The following is a 15,693-nucleotide window of genomic DNA, read 5'->3' on the forward strand; positions in this document are numbered from 1 at the left end:
AGCAGGAGTTGAAACTGGAGCTGCAAGAGGTGGTAGAGGAAGACTCTGATCGTTCCGCGGAACGAGATAGCAAGAACTCGGGTGAAGATGAGGAAGAGGATGAGAAAGACGACAGCATTGAAGATGATATGAAGACTCCTGAGAAATACCTTTTGCAGAACAGCATTTTGAACGAAGGTGCAGTATAACCGCAGTTTTGCATGGTTGAGAATTACGCTTGCCTCACCTCGTTGTTGAGCATGAAAAAAAGGGGGAGATTAAGCCAAAGCAATAATCAACAGTTACTTACAGTAGACGACCGATTTTTCTGACTCTCTTGGAGCTGCAAAAACGTTGAACAATCGTGGAGTCCGAAAAATCATATTCACTGAAAAAATTACTACCTTATTGCCGATGCGCCGGAGGAGAGGTTCAGCAGTTGCCCATTCTGAAGCTCCTCATAACTACATCTCTCGGCGTGTCGATTACACAGACGATGGGCGGCAACTGCTTTCCCAAGCTTGGCGTACGATGGCTGTACTGCCCCTGGCATGTCACCAGCGAACTCACGGGTTGGGGCAAAGTCTAGACATGAAAGCGAACCTGCTTCTGCGGGAACTGCGCTACGCCCGAAGTAAGCAGGGCCTGGAATGAGGAGGAGTAGATGGCGAAACAATAAGAACATAAAACTGCCGAAGCAAGTGTTCTGTAGGCATTGGCCTTCGTAATTAGGCCTGGCGACTAAAGCTAAAATCTGTATCCTAACCGGAGGTATGCACTCACCAGTGGCTTGCATATAATGAGAGGTACCGTATCTTCTCTGACATCCAAACACCAGTTGACGGTTTTGATACAAAGTAGGGTTGCGGTGTGCTTTGCCATGGCTATGCTTATCTTGCTTTGAAATGCACATTTTTCTTCTGCGCTCTCCGTCTCCGTGAAGCCGTACGCCTCCCACGTACGTCTCTGCTACCTCTTCCCGTATTCGGGACGAAAGACTCGGTGTAGACGAATTCCGTGAACTTTGACTACTGTTCAAGTTTGTGCGCTGGATGGAGTCCTAGAAACGTACGAATTTGTAACCACACGGGCGCAGTGTACCGACTGGCGGTATCAGCCCCGTCATTTTAGAGGCTCCCGTTTAGCTTGAATTTTGTTTTATTTGATCAAGTTATTGATCTTCCGTGCAGCTTGAATGAATGAGGTTGCACTGTACACGTTATATGGCGGCTTGGGTATTGGCGCCGAGTGCAAAAAAAGTCTGAAGCAGTCAGTTGTGATGCGTCCGAAATTTCAGGCGCTCTTATACATTGGCTCTACGGGCCATGTTGCAGTTCCGTAAAAAAGTCCGAATAATCAAGCATGTCCAATAAATCAGGGGTCCAAATTTTCGGTCATCGACTCTATATGAATTCATGTTTAGCATACTGGCAGTGTCAAGGTTGATTTCAAGTCTTTTAGGAACTTTCTAAGACGACGATGTCAGTGCACGTTAAGGAACAACAGGTGGTCGAAATTTCCGGAGCCCTTCACTACGGCGTCCCTCATAGCCTGAGTCGCTTTCGGACGTTAAACCCTCGTAAACTATAAACCATAAACTTTCTAAGGCGGCTGGCTTGATGGCTGACATTGTGCATTGTTACAGATGGAGGGTCGCTTCAGTAGGCTGGCTCGTTCATCACCGCAAGTCCCGGCTCCGAAGGACGTTATCAGACTCCGTTAGGAAGGAAACTGTACAGTAGGTTTATTTACATCTTTACAAGCGTAAAGATCAGAATGGCGGATGATTTTCACTGCACTCGCTGTTGAGTTTTATACTGTTCTTCGTCCCTAAATTTCCTAGGTTGAGGACGCCCTCGACGGGGTGGGAGTGGCCTGAAACTTTCATTCACGCGAACAGGCACACCACGGAACATAGGGACACGCCCCCGTCACATGTTGAGCCTGGGAGGAAGGAGGATGCTGTCGGGTTCACGTCGACTGTGGAAGGAGATGTTATCTATCCAGCCGAAGGTTCCCACGCGCTGCTGACACCTGTTCTTCATTGGATGTCAGCCGATGCGTCGAGCTAGATCCCAAAGTCGGATCGAGAAGCCGAAAGGGGTCGTTCATCTTTTGAGATGCTTGCGAAGATTGCGGACGATGACCGCCAGCCCGCTACAAAGGAATGAATGCCACGCAGCCGAAGGAGAGGACAGAACTAAAAAAAACGAAAACAATCATGAAACCTTCATAATAGTCGAAAAAATTGAAAACTGAAAATTGGTTTTTCAGGAAAGGAAACGGCCTTTTCGATATGTCTCACACATCACGGTGGACACCCGAACCACGCCGTAAGAGAAGAGAGGAAGGGGGAGTGAAAAATAAGAGATGCCATAGTGGAGGGTCAAGGATAATTTCGACCACCAGGGGATATTTATCGTGCACTGACAGTGACAGCACACGGGTGCCTTTGCGTTTCGCCCCCAGCGGTCAGGACCAACGGGGTCCCGAAATCAGGGGCTCCGCCTTATAGTGTAAGGGCTGACGCCCACTAGGGGCCTCTCCTAGAGCACCTGTCTGTACACATGGATAAATAAATGCTTTTCACCTCCACCATCCATCGAAACCCGGCCGCCGCGGTCGGCATCGAACCCGTATACTCCGGCTCAGTTGCCGAGAGCCCTGTCCACTGAGCCACAGCGGCGGGTTACATAATAGTCGCCTTTGCTTATAACAAAAATAAAGTTAGAATTTGATTTTTGGGGAAAGGGAACTGCGCAGTAATTGTCTCAAATCTCGATTATAGAAACATCTGTGCGCATGGTAGAAGCATTTGTGCGTGGGATTTTAAATATTTGGACTTTAATATTTCCGAGCCCTCATGCACTGTTGCTGTTCCTGCATAGGAAACTATAGGAAGCTGCTTCGCTTATCCACTAGTGACTTATCTCGTTGGCCTCAGTGTTTATCAGAGCGTAAAAGAGAGAGTTCCCGTGAAAACGCATGAAAAACAAAGATTCACAAAACGAAGGCAGTCTCGGTAGCAGTGGTATTGCTCATGAACAGCATACTTGCGTCTACGGGTGGCTCTATGACCACTACACCAGTGGTCACGCTACTAAACGGCTGAGCAGCTTTCGTTGAATCTCGCGTTACGTAGTAATAATCGTCCAGTGAGTTTTTCTAGCGGGAGCTACAATAGGCTCCCAGTCGAGCATTTCGCGGTACACGCGAGAGGAAAGTTGTGCGCATGCGCTGTAACCATGGCAACCAGGGAGGAGTGGGTGCGCCGCGCGCTTCGTCGCCTCTTTCTTCCGGAGTCCCTCCTTAATCCCTTCCCTTATGGCGTGGTTCAGGTGTCATTTTGTTGGAGTGGCTGTTGTGTCTTTGGAGTCATTACGCATATCAAGGCTATGGACATTATGGGAGTTGAATGTGTGATTATAAAGCTGTTCCTTGATGAAATAAACTTAATTATAGCAGGGTTCTACTGGCCCCCGAACGTTGTTGACATGTTCTTCGACCAACTAAACCAGTTCTTGTCAAAATATTGAAACCGCACTCGCAAATTTTTACTTGCCGAAGACTTCAATATGTCACTAGTAAACCGGGCTCACGAATTTCGAGATTAGCTTTGGGGTGCCTGAGTGTCACTTGTCGACCTTATTTTACTGCACAACTTAACCCAACTGGTGAAAGATCCCGCTCGAATCCAACGCAAAAGCAGCTCAATTTTGGACGTCTGTCTTGTTAATCACAAAATTATGCACCGCAACACACACGTCCAATTTCTTGAGGACATTTCTGACCATAGAAAGTTGTTCCTAATAATGCAAAACAATTTCAGCATGAAACCTCGAAACGAAAAAAGAAAGGTTTTTGTTTTTTGTCGTGCCAGTGACGTTGACATTTTGGATGCTTTGGATCAAGAAGTTTCTGAGCTTGGTTCCCTATACGAATCTCCTGAACACTCTGTGGATCACCTGTGGCATTTAGTTAGAGAAACAGTGTTAAAATGAATACAAAATTTTGTACCCAGCAAGCTAAAAGTACTGAACAATTCTACTCTCCGGACAACAACGGATATTATCCGCTTGGGACGCAAGCTGAATAAATCCAGGAAACAGCAGAAGCTATACCTCACTGGAAACAGCGCACATAAGATGCACAGACTGCGCGTGCAGCTGAAAAACAATCACGAAAGCCAAAGAATATTATCAGAGTGTGTCCTTAAAAAGATTTCTTCTTTCATCTCCCGCAATGTTTTGGCGTCACATAGCACCGAAGGCCAAACATTCTTTCAGCATTTCCATAACAGACATATCAATCAATCAATTTATTTAGCATTTCTTTCAATACAGAAATAAATGCAAGGATAAGAACAAAAAGCTGCTTCTCGACGTAACCGACAGAGAAGAAATAGCACGAGCATAAAACCACTACTTTAGCTCAGTGTTCACTAGCGATGGTGGGATCGCTCCATCATTTTCGTCGCTTGAGACACCACCTTTACAAGACGTCCATATTTCAGAAGATTTTCTATCCTTGATGCTCAGCATAGATACGAAAAAACCCCCGGAACTGACACCATTCCAACCACTTTTCCCGCTCGGTATGCGGAATTGTGCTCAATATGTTTCACCCTTATGTTCACTAAATCCCTGTCATATCACCTTGTAACCCGACGACAGATGCATACTTCTATCCGATATATCCTTCGGTCTATGTCCTTGTACCTTGCTTTGCTTCGTCAAACATGATCAACCAAGTCGCCCGCACCTCAATTTTAATACACTTCCGTGTATATCAGAAACAAATACAATGTTCAAAAAGGTAGACACTTATAAGCTCCAAATTTTTGTGATGAGCAAGGAGAAATTTATTAAATCGAAAGCTTAAAGAAGTTCGAAATATATATACACAGCCAAGTTTTTCCCCGTTTGTAAATATTATAGCGGTGACACGAGAAAGTTGCTGTGGATGCGCTCAAATAACAAATTGAGGTCGACTAGCTCCATATACCTCCAAGAACACCTTGTATCAAAAACACTGCGGTGACACACAGCATCTGTCACCCGGTAATACAGGTGCGAAGTAATGGAGGGATACCAGTGACAGTGGAAAAAAATGCAGTACAGATACAGAAAGTGTTTGTATAATTGGAATTTTACTTAAACTACAAAGAAAAAAATGTCATAGGACTCCAACTACAGGAACAGTACTATACCAGCCGGAGCTGCAGTATCGGCAAGTAGTGCAGCAATAGATCAGTGTTAACGACGTTATCAGCAATACTTTTTTTTTAGTTTGTAATTATTGAACAGTACAATACCGTGCATCTTTGCTGATCATTTGTCCACTGCAGGGCAGCGACTGTCTGCCGTCAGCCTCATCTGAACAGGTACGTGGACGACTTCCGGCCTTCTCTTTTCTGTTCCTGGTGTGCTTTCTTTGATGCATGAAATTCTTACGCGTTTATTTTCCTTTTGTATTTTTGGAACTTAGGTTGGAGATAAGGGAAGAAGGTAGATGCTGGGCATTCCCAAAGTTCGTAAATGGGTTTAGGAGATGCACAAAACACCCCTGAACGCCGGTGTTCTTGGTGAATTAGTCTGTGAAAGTAGTCTGTTTTTCTTCATTACACTTGTTGCAGCGCACCAGCACACGCAACAAAAAAAAAAAGTCGACGTTGCTGCCCCTGGGTATCCCTTTCGCCTGTCGGTCACGAACCACCCCAGTCTGCTCTTAGGAGAGAATGCAATATTTGTTACATGCTTAAAAGAAAAAATGTGATCAGAAAGTAGTATTTTTCTTTAAGAACAAGTTATCTGCTAGCACAACCGTGAGATGTTGCCACCCTGTTTGGCGCGTGATAGCCTCAGCTCCTTATGCATCATAAAACCCAACGCACACAAATGCATCCACAGCAAAAATGCAGGCCCCTTCGCCACTTCGAGTAATAACTAGCATTATATTCATTCGCAGAGAAGACGGGTTTGCATTTTTTTCGATGCGGCGCACCTTACCGGTTTTGTGTCACGCATTCGGAACTCCAGTGCAGTAAAACTTCATTGTTCGGCCCCTTATTAATTTAAAAACCGAGACAATTGGAACTGCCGCGGGGTTTCGAGCCAAGCGTATGCTGTCAGACATTTGTTAAATAGCACACTGTAGGGCTCGCATCAACTGGCGCCCACAGCACCACGAGTTGACGTAGTGCATGCTGGACTGGCGATCATCCAGATATCATTTAGACCTGGCTATACAAAGTAGATGGTTCCTTGTGCTCTGCTGGTATGCGTTCGGCAGCTTGCCTGACGACCACCCTCGTTCCAATGACAAAAAACTAATCTGGCCACATAGTTTCGATTTCGGAACCATGCTTACTAGCTTTTGACCACCGGGATGGAATGAGAGACTGTTCTCGACGGACCCGGCCAGGCAAAAGATCGCCACTAACTGGGCCGCCTATGGCATGGAACTCCATGAACTCGCGAACGTAGAGTGCTGTGGGGCTGTGCGGGGACCCAGAGTCCTGCGTGTCTCAAATCCCTTGGTCGTTAGGCACTAGAATATTTGATGGAATAATGAAAATGCTTCGCTGCTGCGTAGTTTTCTCGCAAAAGCACATGACTACCATCGCCCAGATTTTCGGCGCATAAATTTTTCACGATGCTAACTTGCTGGGCAAGGTTTTGGCGGCCAATTGATAAATTTCAAGATTAAATTCACCATGTTGTAGTGTATTGCTTTTTGTATAGTTTTTATGCCGTGCAGATCCCTGAATCACTCTTTCCTTTAACGTAGAAAGTTCTTCCTCATACTTGCATCGATGGCGCATATCACCTGACCAGCCGACAAAGCACCGGCCTCTCTCTGGATGCGGTACCAGGGCAACACCCGCCCGGATACGTCACTGGTGTGTCCCTCTCCTGTTTCTTATTTGGTCACATCTGTTCCATTATATGCAGAAATGAATATCGAAGAGAGAACGCTTAGCGTTATCAGAGGGTGAATAATCGTGGGCCACTACGAGCGAATGAATTATTTCAAGCTTCCTGTGCTTTATTTTATTGTTGAGATAGGTAAACTATAACAGAGCGTCGCGCCGCGATTTTCGTAAAACAAGCAAATCATGCAAACATGCACTGAAATTACATGTAATATGTATTCATTTCCTTACGCCTTAGGCAACTTTTATAAACGTTGAGTATTCAGTCTGTCGTTAGTTCCTCTCGGTTCACTGTGCTCCTGTAATTCAATTTACTATTTCTGCAGCCGTGGAATTCATTGCGCATTTTCTCTAGCTCGACTGCAGTTGATATTTCTTTTACCGACCTAGATCACGAATTCTTTCAATTCATACTGCATATAATAGCAATCGATCGACGCCTGATTGTGTTTTACACACCGCGGATTCTGCCTTAACGCTTTAAGTTAAGGTTCCAGATGAGGACGTTCCGATTACTATAAGCTAGGTGGGGGTGTTGGAGCGCCGAATATCGCAGCAGTCACAAAATTCTGATGAACTGCTGAGTCAGAGCAGCGTCGCTGCTGTCTACTAGCCCTGTGATCACAATGTCTAGTTACTCTAGGTCATTGGGATTCCGTATGTTCCAGCTCGACTTAGTTCTAGTGCGATCAGCTTTCAAAGGGCTGTATGATGAGACCTGGGCCTGCTTGGACGAAGGAAATTATGCTGTCTAGTTTCCTATCTAATACAGGAAGGCAACATAGGGGGATATTTTATCTGTTATTCTTTTCTTAATAAATGCAAATATTAACAAATAAAACATTTCCTTTTCTTTCCTTCGTTTCGCTGGCTGTTGGCTTCCTGCCGTTGTATGTGATAATGAGCCAATCTTTACCCTAACTTTGTGTGCTAATAGCGTAACGCGTGCCTCGCTTCTAGAAGTCTTGATGCCATGAGTAGCATGAGGCGGTTCTGGCACAGCTTCCTCCCTGACCGGTCGATCGCGTGTCACGTGACAATCGGGTTATCGCAGGTCTCATTACGTCAACCGCTATGGACGGGTCTAGGTTGGCGCTGATGAACTCTCAAGGTTAGGTTACGGGGAACATATACCACCGAAAGCACATGAATGAATAGCCGCTGCCGTAGCTCAGTTGGTAGAGCATCGGACGCGCGATCCGGTGGTCATGGTTTCGAATCTCACCAGTGGAATATCGTCTCAGCTCTTAAATCAATTATATTTCAAATCTGAAATGATTGCATTTCAATTAACAGAGTTAAAGGGCCACTGAGGTGAAACGGAAACTGGCCTGTATCGATGGAATACAGGCTCCTAATCACAAAAGAACCAGTCTAGTAGAAAATAGCAGGAAGTTAAGTGCAGGTATAGCAGCCACAGGCCAATCTCGCAAGAACAAGCGCATTGATGAAGTAGATGAAAAACAGTACGAATCTCTGAGGCTGACAAACCTCCCTGAAGGTTAGGCGTTTGGATATTCAAGTTTATTTGTTGTGTTTTACAACAGCTCGTGCACTTTAATCGCACGGAGAAGCCTGAGGAAAGATAACCTGAATGTTGGAAGCCAAGGGGAACCTATACTTGGCGAACAATAGGCGGTCAGCTGAGTTATGTATTACCGCTTCATGGGCTATTGTATTTTGTTAAGAAAAAAGTAAGAGCCCTATGCTTTCCTAATTTTTCGCTGACTGTCGGCTTCCTGCATTTGTATTTCATAACAAGCCCGTACCCTTTTTAGTGGACAGTCTATTCTTATTTGCAGTCCGAACCTCCCTGGGCTTTGAGGAAAGGAAAGGCGCATCACCGGTCCATTTTATAGGTGGACACCACCACCCCTATACGCTATGTGCAAGAACAAAAAAAAACACGAACGATGGCGAAAAGCTACCGCTAAAAGCTAAAACCCAGCGTTCCTGTATCTTTTTTGTCCTCAGATCAAGGTTGTGCCATGCATCCCCCCGTTCCTAGAAGGGGCTAGACTGAAAATAGGACTAGACTGGGAAATAGACCGTATAGGCTGTCTAATTTCCTTCGTGTTAGCGTGCCCAGGAAGAGAACGCTGCTTGCGCGCGCGGTCTCATGGGAATCTTATCGGTGTGCCCTGCTAAAGCAGCCCCGCGCTGTGCGCCCTGAAGATTAGGGCCCGAAATTCTGCCAAAAAGGTACGATCAAAACTGTCCAGTTGTCCGGCAAACAGGAAATCGGTAACTACCGTTCACGGCCGTCGAACGTCGCGCAAAGGTGCTGGGACCCACAAAGCGTCAAGTGACGGTTGCACTTAAATCAGAGTCTCTGCGTCCATGAGAAGATAAATGAAAATCCTTCTTTCTCTCTCTTTTGCACCCAGAGTCTCGGCGCCGGACAGAGGGCTTGATGGCTCCCACCCTCAGAACTGCCATCTGCCCAAGGCTGTCCAAGGCATGCACCAACAATTGCACCTCAGTCTCCGCGTGGCCTTCGTAACTCATCCAGGTTCAAGGAATCACAGTACGCGTACGTCTCTAATTCTCTTGCCTTATACTGCGACCAAAGCTCTAGAGTATAAGCAAAATGCCCCATTAGTTGTGGCATTGTTCGATGTTCCAGTATAATCATGGATCTAGAAACTGCATTGAGGCTATGAATATCGTCAGTTGGTTTGAAAGCTTTCTTTACTAGTGCTCGCAGTTACAAGCAAGACGGCCTTTGTTAAGCCCTTTAACCTGGTATTCCAGCTCTGTTGCTCGCTTTGATGGCGTTCACCACCTCAGTCGTGTCTGCTCTATCTCGACTGTGCCTAAATTACACTGCAGCGAGCGTTTTTGATTCCCATTGTAGAACCATGAACTGTTAGACTACTATAATAGTCTGATGTGTCAATCATTCTCGCTCATGAAAATTGAGATTGTGATACCCTTATAACGTCCTCCATATTACCGGGTCTTCGTAGTAGTGCGCACGCCGAATTTACGAATTTTTAGGCCCAACTTCACTGCCTCAGTCTTTAAGCTTGAAAACTTGCGGCTCAAGCTTTGTTCCTTTTCTGAAATTTTATTTCCCAATTATGTGTATGCACTTACGCGGTTTATTTCTAGAGGCCTTAAACTCGTAAAAAACGAACACTTTACAGTCAAATGTTCAAGCACTAGTAACCAACAACAAACATGGGCATACCATTATATAATTATATACCATTCTACAGTTTATTTTTACCGAGTGCCCGAATATTTCCGACTCGCACTGCCGACTACTACTGCGACAACGGCTTTTAGACCGAACGAGTTGTGTACGCTATCGCCAAATAGGGGAGTAGCCATGAATTGACGCGATACGCAAACACTCAAATGCTTCTCTATACTAACAAAAATTTAGTGAATTAATCCCACAGTTGTTCCCAGAATAAATAAAACGGCAGCACCTTCCCTTTTCGGGTACGATGCTTGAAGGAAGGAAATATGAAGTCCGGAATTACTTACTGTATTGTCCTTTCGAGATATTCAGTGGTCCTATCACACGTGTTGAAGTTATACTCTTTTTTTTTTTGCAGCATCGGCTATTTGGATGCGGCATCCCGCAACAATGATGGTTTGGTCGGCTTCTTCAGCCTGAACTAGGGGTGCGTGCCTGAGCACTCTCCCCAGTTGAGCGGAGTAAGTGTTCAAATTTCAGTGTGATTTACCCAAACAGAATCCTCTTTTAAGTTTGCTAAATTCTTTCCTCAATGGTCGAGAAAACAGCGACGATTTTTCGCCAACTTATGGTCTGCAGACTTGTTGTTTTGGACAGTAAGGACAGACTGAAGTTGTCTTATCTGGACTGAATACCGCGTTTTAATGACACAGAGGATGCGAGGACTAAAACCAGTCTCAGCGAGCGTTGCTTAACTTGGAAAGTTCTGGTGGTTAGCATTGCTAAGTGCGAAATATTCGGCGAAAGCTGGATTCGCAGGCGGGCACCACTGCCTGAGAGCGCGACTCAGCTGTCCAATGATCCAGGGAGCTAGTTAGGCACTTTTCCTTTCCTCAAAATTATCGCCGCCTATAACGTTGCCTATGCGCCAATGAACTCATTGAACGTCGGCGGCCTATTCCATACTAATAAGCTCCAAGACAATCACAGTATGCTCAGTTTATCTCGAATCACAAACAAAACTTACACTTTAGACCTTATCCAATAACAGGAGATTTCAGTGCACACTCTCGTCAATATGGAAGTCGAAGACAGCAGAGGCCAAGGCATGGAATATTTTACTTTATCCAATAACATCTGCCTCCTATATGCATGTAAACATAGATAATGTTCATGCGGAATGCAATGCCCGGATATATGTTTTTGTTCAATAACATCTGCCTCCTATATACACGTAAACATTGATACCGTTGTCGAAGTTCATGCAAAATGAGTTGCCAGGATATAACTTATCACAGTGTGTTTGTCGATAAATCATCAATCGATTGATGATTGATGACTGAGTTGTACTAGATAACGCTAGTAGGAATGATCACCTCCATACCCTTATCATAAAGTTCATTTTTATTTTCCACTCACCTCAAAACAAGATTTTTGTTACAATGCTACCACTAAACGAGACTATCGATGGAAAGCGGCAATGGTTGCCTCTTTTTTATTACACAGGTGTGAATATACTGAATCAAAATTATTTGTTCCTTTTTTCGATTTGGTAGGCATTAATTTATAACAATATGTAGGAGCATCCCCTGGAATGCATGGGAAGGATAGGGCTTACTTATTGGGGGTACACGCCGTTAAAATGCAGGGCTTCTATCTTCCATTGGTTCGAGTGCACTTGTACAGATGTTTTAACAAGCATTCACAACTTATTTGTCTGCATTTTTCTTTTCACACAGAATGTATTATTTTTTTTCCTTTTAAACCGTCCAAGCAACGCCTTCGTAAACATGACTGTGGCGGAACTGGCAATGATGCGAACGATTCGTCTCCCGACAGCGCCGCTGCCATAGTTTCTCGTGCCACTGCTGACAAGTGTCTCTTGCACTGTGACTAGTACAAATTCTGTGCATCTAGAACAAATCTTTCCTCATTGCTTGACCGCATCCTTATATAAGGACAGGTTTCAAGGAGCTTTCTATGTGGACAAAGATGACAGCAGTGATTATGTCGGAAACTGAAACCGTGTGGTGGGCGAAGTCGGTGCACGTTAATGAAACAGCGCTAAATGGAGGGAGTGTGAAAATGCGATAGGGCATTGCATGACTGCGGTGAGAATGCATAGATATTCTTCGCACCATTCAAGTGATGCCTGTACACTATTTTTTTCTGGTTTTTCCTTTGCAGCATCGGTGATTTGGATGTGGCGGCCTACAGACTGAGTCTTCAGCGGTTGGCTTCTTTCTCCTGAACTAGGGCAGCTTGGGTGCCTGTAACCCGTTCACGGGTAAGGCCACGAAGAGGGGCATTTTAACCAGCTTTATTTGTGATTAAGGGTGCTGTGGGGTTCCTCAATAAGTTATTTCGCAACTGCAGACTTGTAAAGGGAGATTTATTGACCTTCGACTACACTACCTTCAACATGGGCGAACATAGCGGCGGTTATTTATCATGCGGCGGTTATTTATCATGGTGCGAATTCGTGCATGGAACATTAAAAGGGAATCAGGCATAGTTTTTACTGGCCGAATCAATAAGCTGGCTTAATGCGGGCGGCCTGTACTTCTAACGTCGAAACGTAATAATAATAATTGGTTTTTGGGGAAAGGAAATGGCGCAGTATCTGTCTCATATATCGTTGGGCACCTGAACCGCGCCATAAGGGAAGGGCTACAGTAGCGAGTAAAAGAAGAAAGGAAGAGGTGCCGTAGTGGAGGGCTCCCGAATAACTTCGACCACCTGAGGATCTTTAACGTGCACTCACATCACACAGCACACGGGAGCCTTAGCGTTTTGCTTCCATAAAAACGAAGCTGCCGAGGTCGGGTTCGAACCCGGGAACTCCGGATCAGTAGCCGAGCGCCCTAACCACTGAGCCACCGCGGCGGGTTACTGTCGAAACTTATTTTAATTTTTTCGCCGCGTCATGATTGCACCTTGTTCTGTAGGCACGAAGTATGCAGATAAGTAAAGGCCAGTAGGCGCCCACGTCTGGACACCGAACAGCACACCATCTGTCAAATATTATGATTTTTATACCTCACCGTCCGCTACAAAAATGGTGCGCTTCGATTATTCATAAGGTTAGTCGTGGAGGATGGGGTGATATTTCTACCAGTAGATCCCCATTTTTTGGGCTTCAATTTTTCTTTCTGGTTCTTTCGGGAGTAATTAACACACCATACCAATTTTGATGAATCTTCCGGGTAAGATAGTGTGTTCATAGAGCGAGTAAATACGGTGGCTCTGCATACTACGCAGAACAATCTTTAACACTTTGAAATTAACTTTATGTTTATGTTTAATGTTTTAGGCGAAAAAGTTGTACGGTATAACCATGGTAGAACCCAATGGTCTAGCGATGACATTTCGACAATCGCCGAGGCTAAATGTGCAGTTTGCCATCGTGTCGGGCGCGCTCAGTTATGGTTCGACATCGGTTTTGTCCATATCGGTCAAGTTCAAATTTCTGGGCCATATTTGAAGACTACCATGCGGCGAGCACATTCAAATCAGCCTGGATATAGATTTTTGTCCAAATCGAAGGTCAAGATTATAGGGGGCGAAGGGCCTAATTTTGGAGTGGCCCGGGCCCGGGCCCGAACATCGACTTTGGTACATATCGAATGAAGGTAATATTTCGGGGGGGGGGGAGGGGGGGTTCGCCCAAGTTTTTTCAGGTGGGATGGACTATCTTTTGGAAACGACCTGGGTATAATTTAGAGATACCATCGTATTGGCCATAGTCTAAACATTCTTCGGCATCTGACATAAAGCCTTCACTATGAAATCGCTGAGTCCGAAAGTCACTTCAATGTCATATACGTACACCGGTCTGACTTCGCATTGAGTAGAACTATCGCTCTAAAAGCGAACGTTACTCCAAAGTTAAAGCAATACTGCAATACGAGTACGAGCAGTATAGATCAGTATCATCGAGGGTATCTACAAGAATTTGTTACGGTGTATTTTCGAGCACAGCACTGCGCATCTTCTCTAACCCTGTGATGCCGACTGCAGAGCTGTGACCCTTTGCCTTAACCTCACCGTGGATGACTCTGTCATAGTTTGTAAATTTACTTGCGAAGTGCCGCTGCCAGAATGCTTACAATAATGGGTGAATGCCTGTAGGTTTCCATTTTTCGATGTCAAACAACTACACCCTGTGCAGAATTCTAAAACGTGTGAGCAATGCTTGAGTGAACTATAGCTTTGCACATAAAGCATTGCGGGCCCCTACGTCAGTTATGGGTGTGTGATTCAGGTAAGAGTATGCTCTCGTCCACGGAACCCATGCTGAAAAGTGCATTTCGCCTTATTCAGAACGTTATTCATAATGGATGAAGCGCTTAATCTTCGAACCTAACCTTTCTCCCATTGTTACCACTTCAAATGACTTCGGGCTGTTCTATCCCACGTAATTCACGCATTCCCCAAGTTTTCAGGAATAGTTCAGGGAAGAAAGTACATTCATGGAGGGAGTAAATACAACAGTTGTCCAACAGCTTGTGGTTGCGCATTGATACACCCGCTGCCACGCATAACTATAACGCATCTACTCAGATGCAGCACAAATGAGCAATGCAGGCATACATAACATGGCCGCCAGCCCACAGCAGAACTAAAAATGAAAGCAATAACTTTTAGAGTGAACTTGACTTCAGACATTGTGCGAACATTAAACCAACTCTACTGTAGCAGTGCGCAAAGCAGTAAAAGCAAAGAGTCCACCAATAGATCAGTACTACTGACAGTTTATAAATAATTTGTTGCAGTGTATTTTTGAAGTCTACATCACCGCGCATCTTTGCAGACCCTGCTGTCCCACTTCAGGGGCTGCAACTGTCTCCCGTCAGCCTCACCTTAGCAGGTACGTGGCCAACCCAATACTATACTTTGTAAATTCTCGCAGTACATTTCCAGCTGCACTGCAATAACTCTGGCAATGCCTTCGTGATGCGTAACACGTTTCCAGCAACCGGGCTTCTAAGAAAAGTCTATAGACTTCAGAGTCTATAGACTTTATATAGACAGAAGTCAACTAAATGTGTATGGCCATAAATCTGTAGATTGTTTATAGACTGTCTATAGGATTTGTATTGTATTGTATTGTAAGGATAAAGCGAGTGGCCCGATTCTGAACAGATTCAAGTGCTGAGGCAAGGTTAGACTGATGGGGGTCAAATATTGCGCAAGCGTATTGAAGTTTAGGTCCCGCAAATGTTTTATAAGCTAGTAATTTTAAGGAAGAAGGTGTCATGCGCAGGTTACGCCGGAGATACCCAATTGCTCGATTAGATGATATTATTATGTGGTTAATGTGGCAAGACCATGATAAGCCACTAGCGAGGTTAATACCAAGATACTTAAAAGAGTTAGCGGAAATAATGGCAGTATGGTTAATTTTATAAGTAGGCGGAGTATAATTTCGGCGGCGGTGAAAGGAAATTTGCACAGTCCTTGCAGTATTTAGGGCCATTAGCCACGTAGTGCACCACTGCTGTATGTTATCCAGGTCATTTTGGAGGATGTAAGCATCCTCGGCGTTAGTTATGGGGCGGTAGAGTACGCAATCATCCGCGAAAAGGCGGATGCTAGATGTTACCGTGGAAAGCAAATCGTTAATGTATAT

At 44.9% G+C, this 15,693-nt stretch overlaps 1 protein-coding gene across 2 annotated transcripts in view; it reads left to right on the forward strand.

Moving 5' to 3' along the window:
• LOC144101314 (uncharacterized) overlaps positions 1-15,693 on the forward strand; it is a 177,039-nt gene that overhangs the window by 100,095 nt on the left and 61,251 nt on the right. Inside the window, exons 6-10 of one of the 2 annotated variants that reach the window (XM_077634419.1) lie at positions 6,769-6,880; positions 9,301-9,446; positions 10,480-10,582; positions 12,249-12,348; positions 14,837-14,931. The exons of the other annotated variant lie outside the window; for it this stretch is intronic. The gene's annotated coding sequence lies outside the window, so the exon portion shown is untranslated. The remainder of the gene's footprint in view (positions 1-6,768; positions 6,881-9,300; positions 9,447-10,479; positions 10,583-12,248; positions 12,349-14,836; positions 14,932-15,693) is intronic. 2 annotated transcript variants of the gene reach the window in all.

Source organism: Amblyomma americanum, chromosome 8, assembly GCF_052857255.1.
Source record: "Amblyomma americanum isolate KBUSLIRL-KWMA chromosome 8, ASM5285725v1, whole genome shotgun sequence".
Taxonomy (NCBI): Eukaryota; Metazoa; Arthropoda; class Arachnida; order Ixodida; family Ixodidae; genus Amblyomma; species Amblyomma americanum.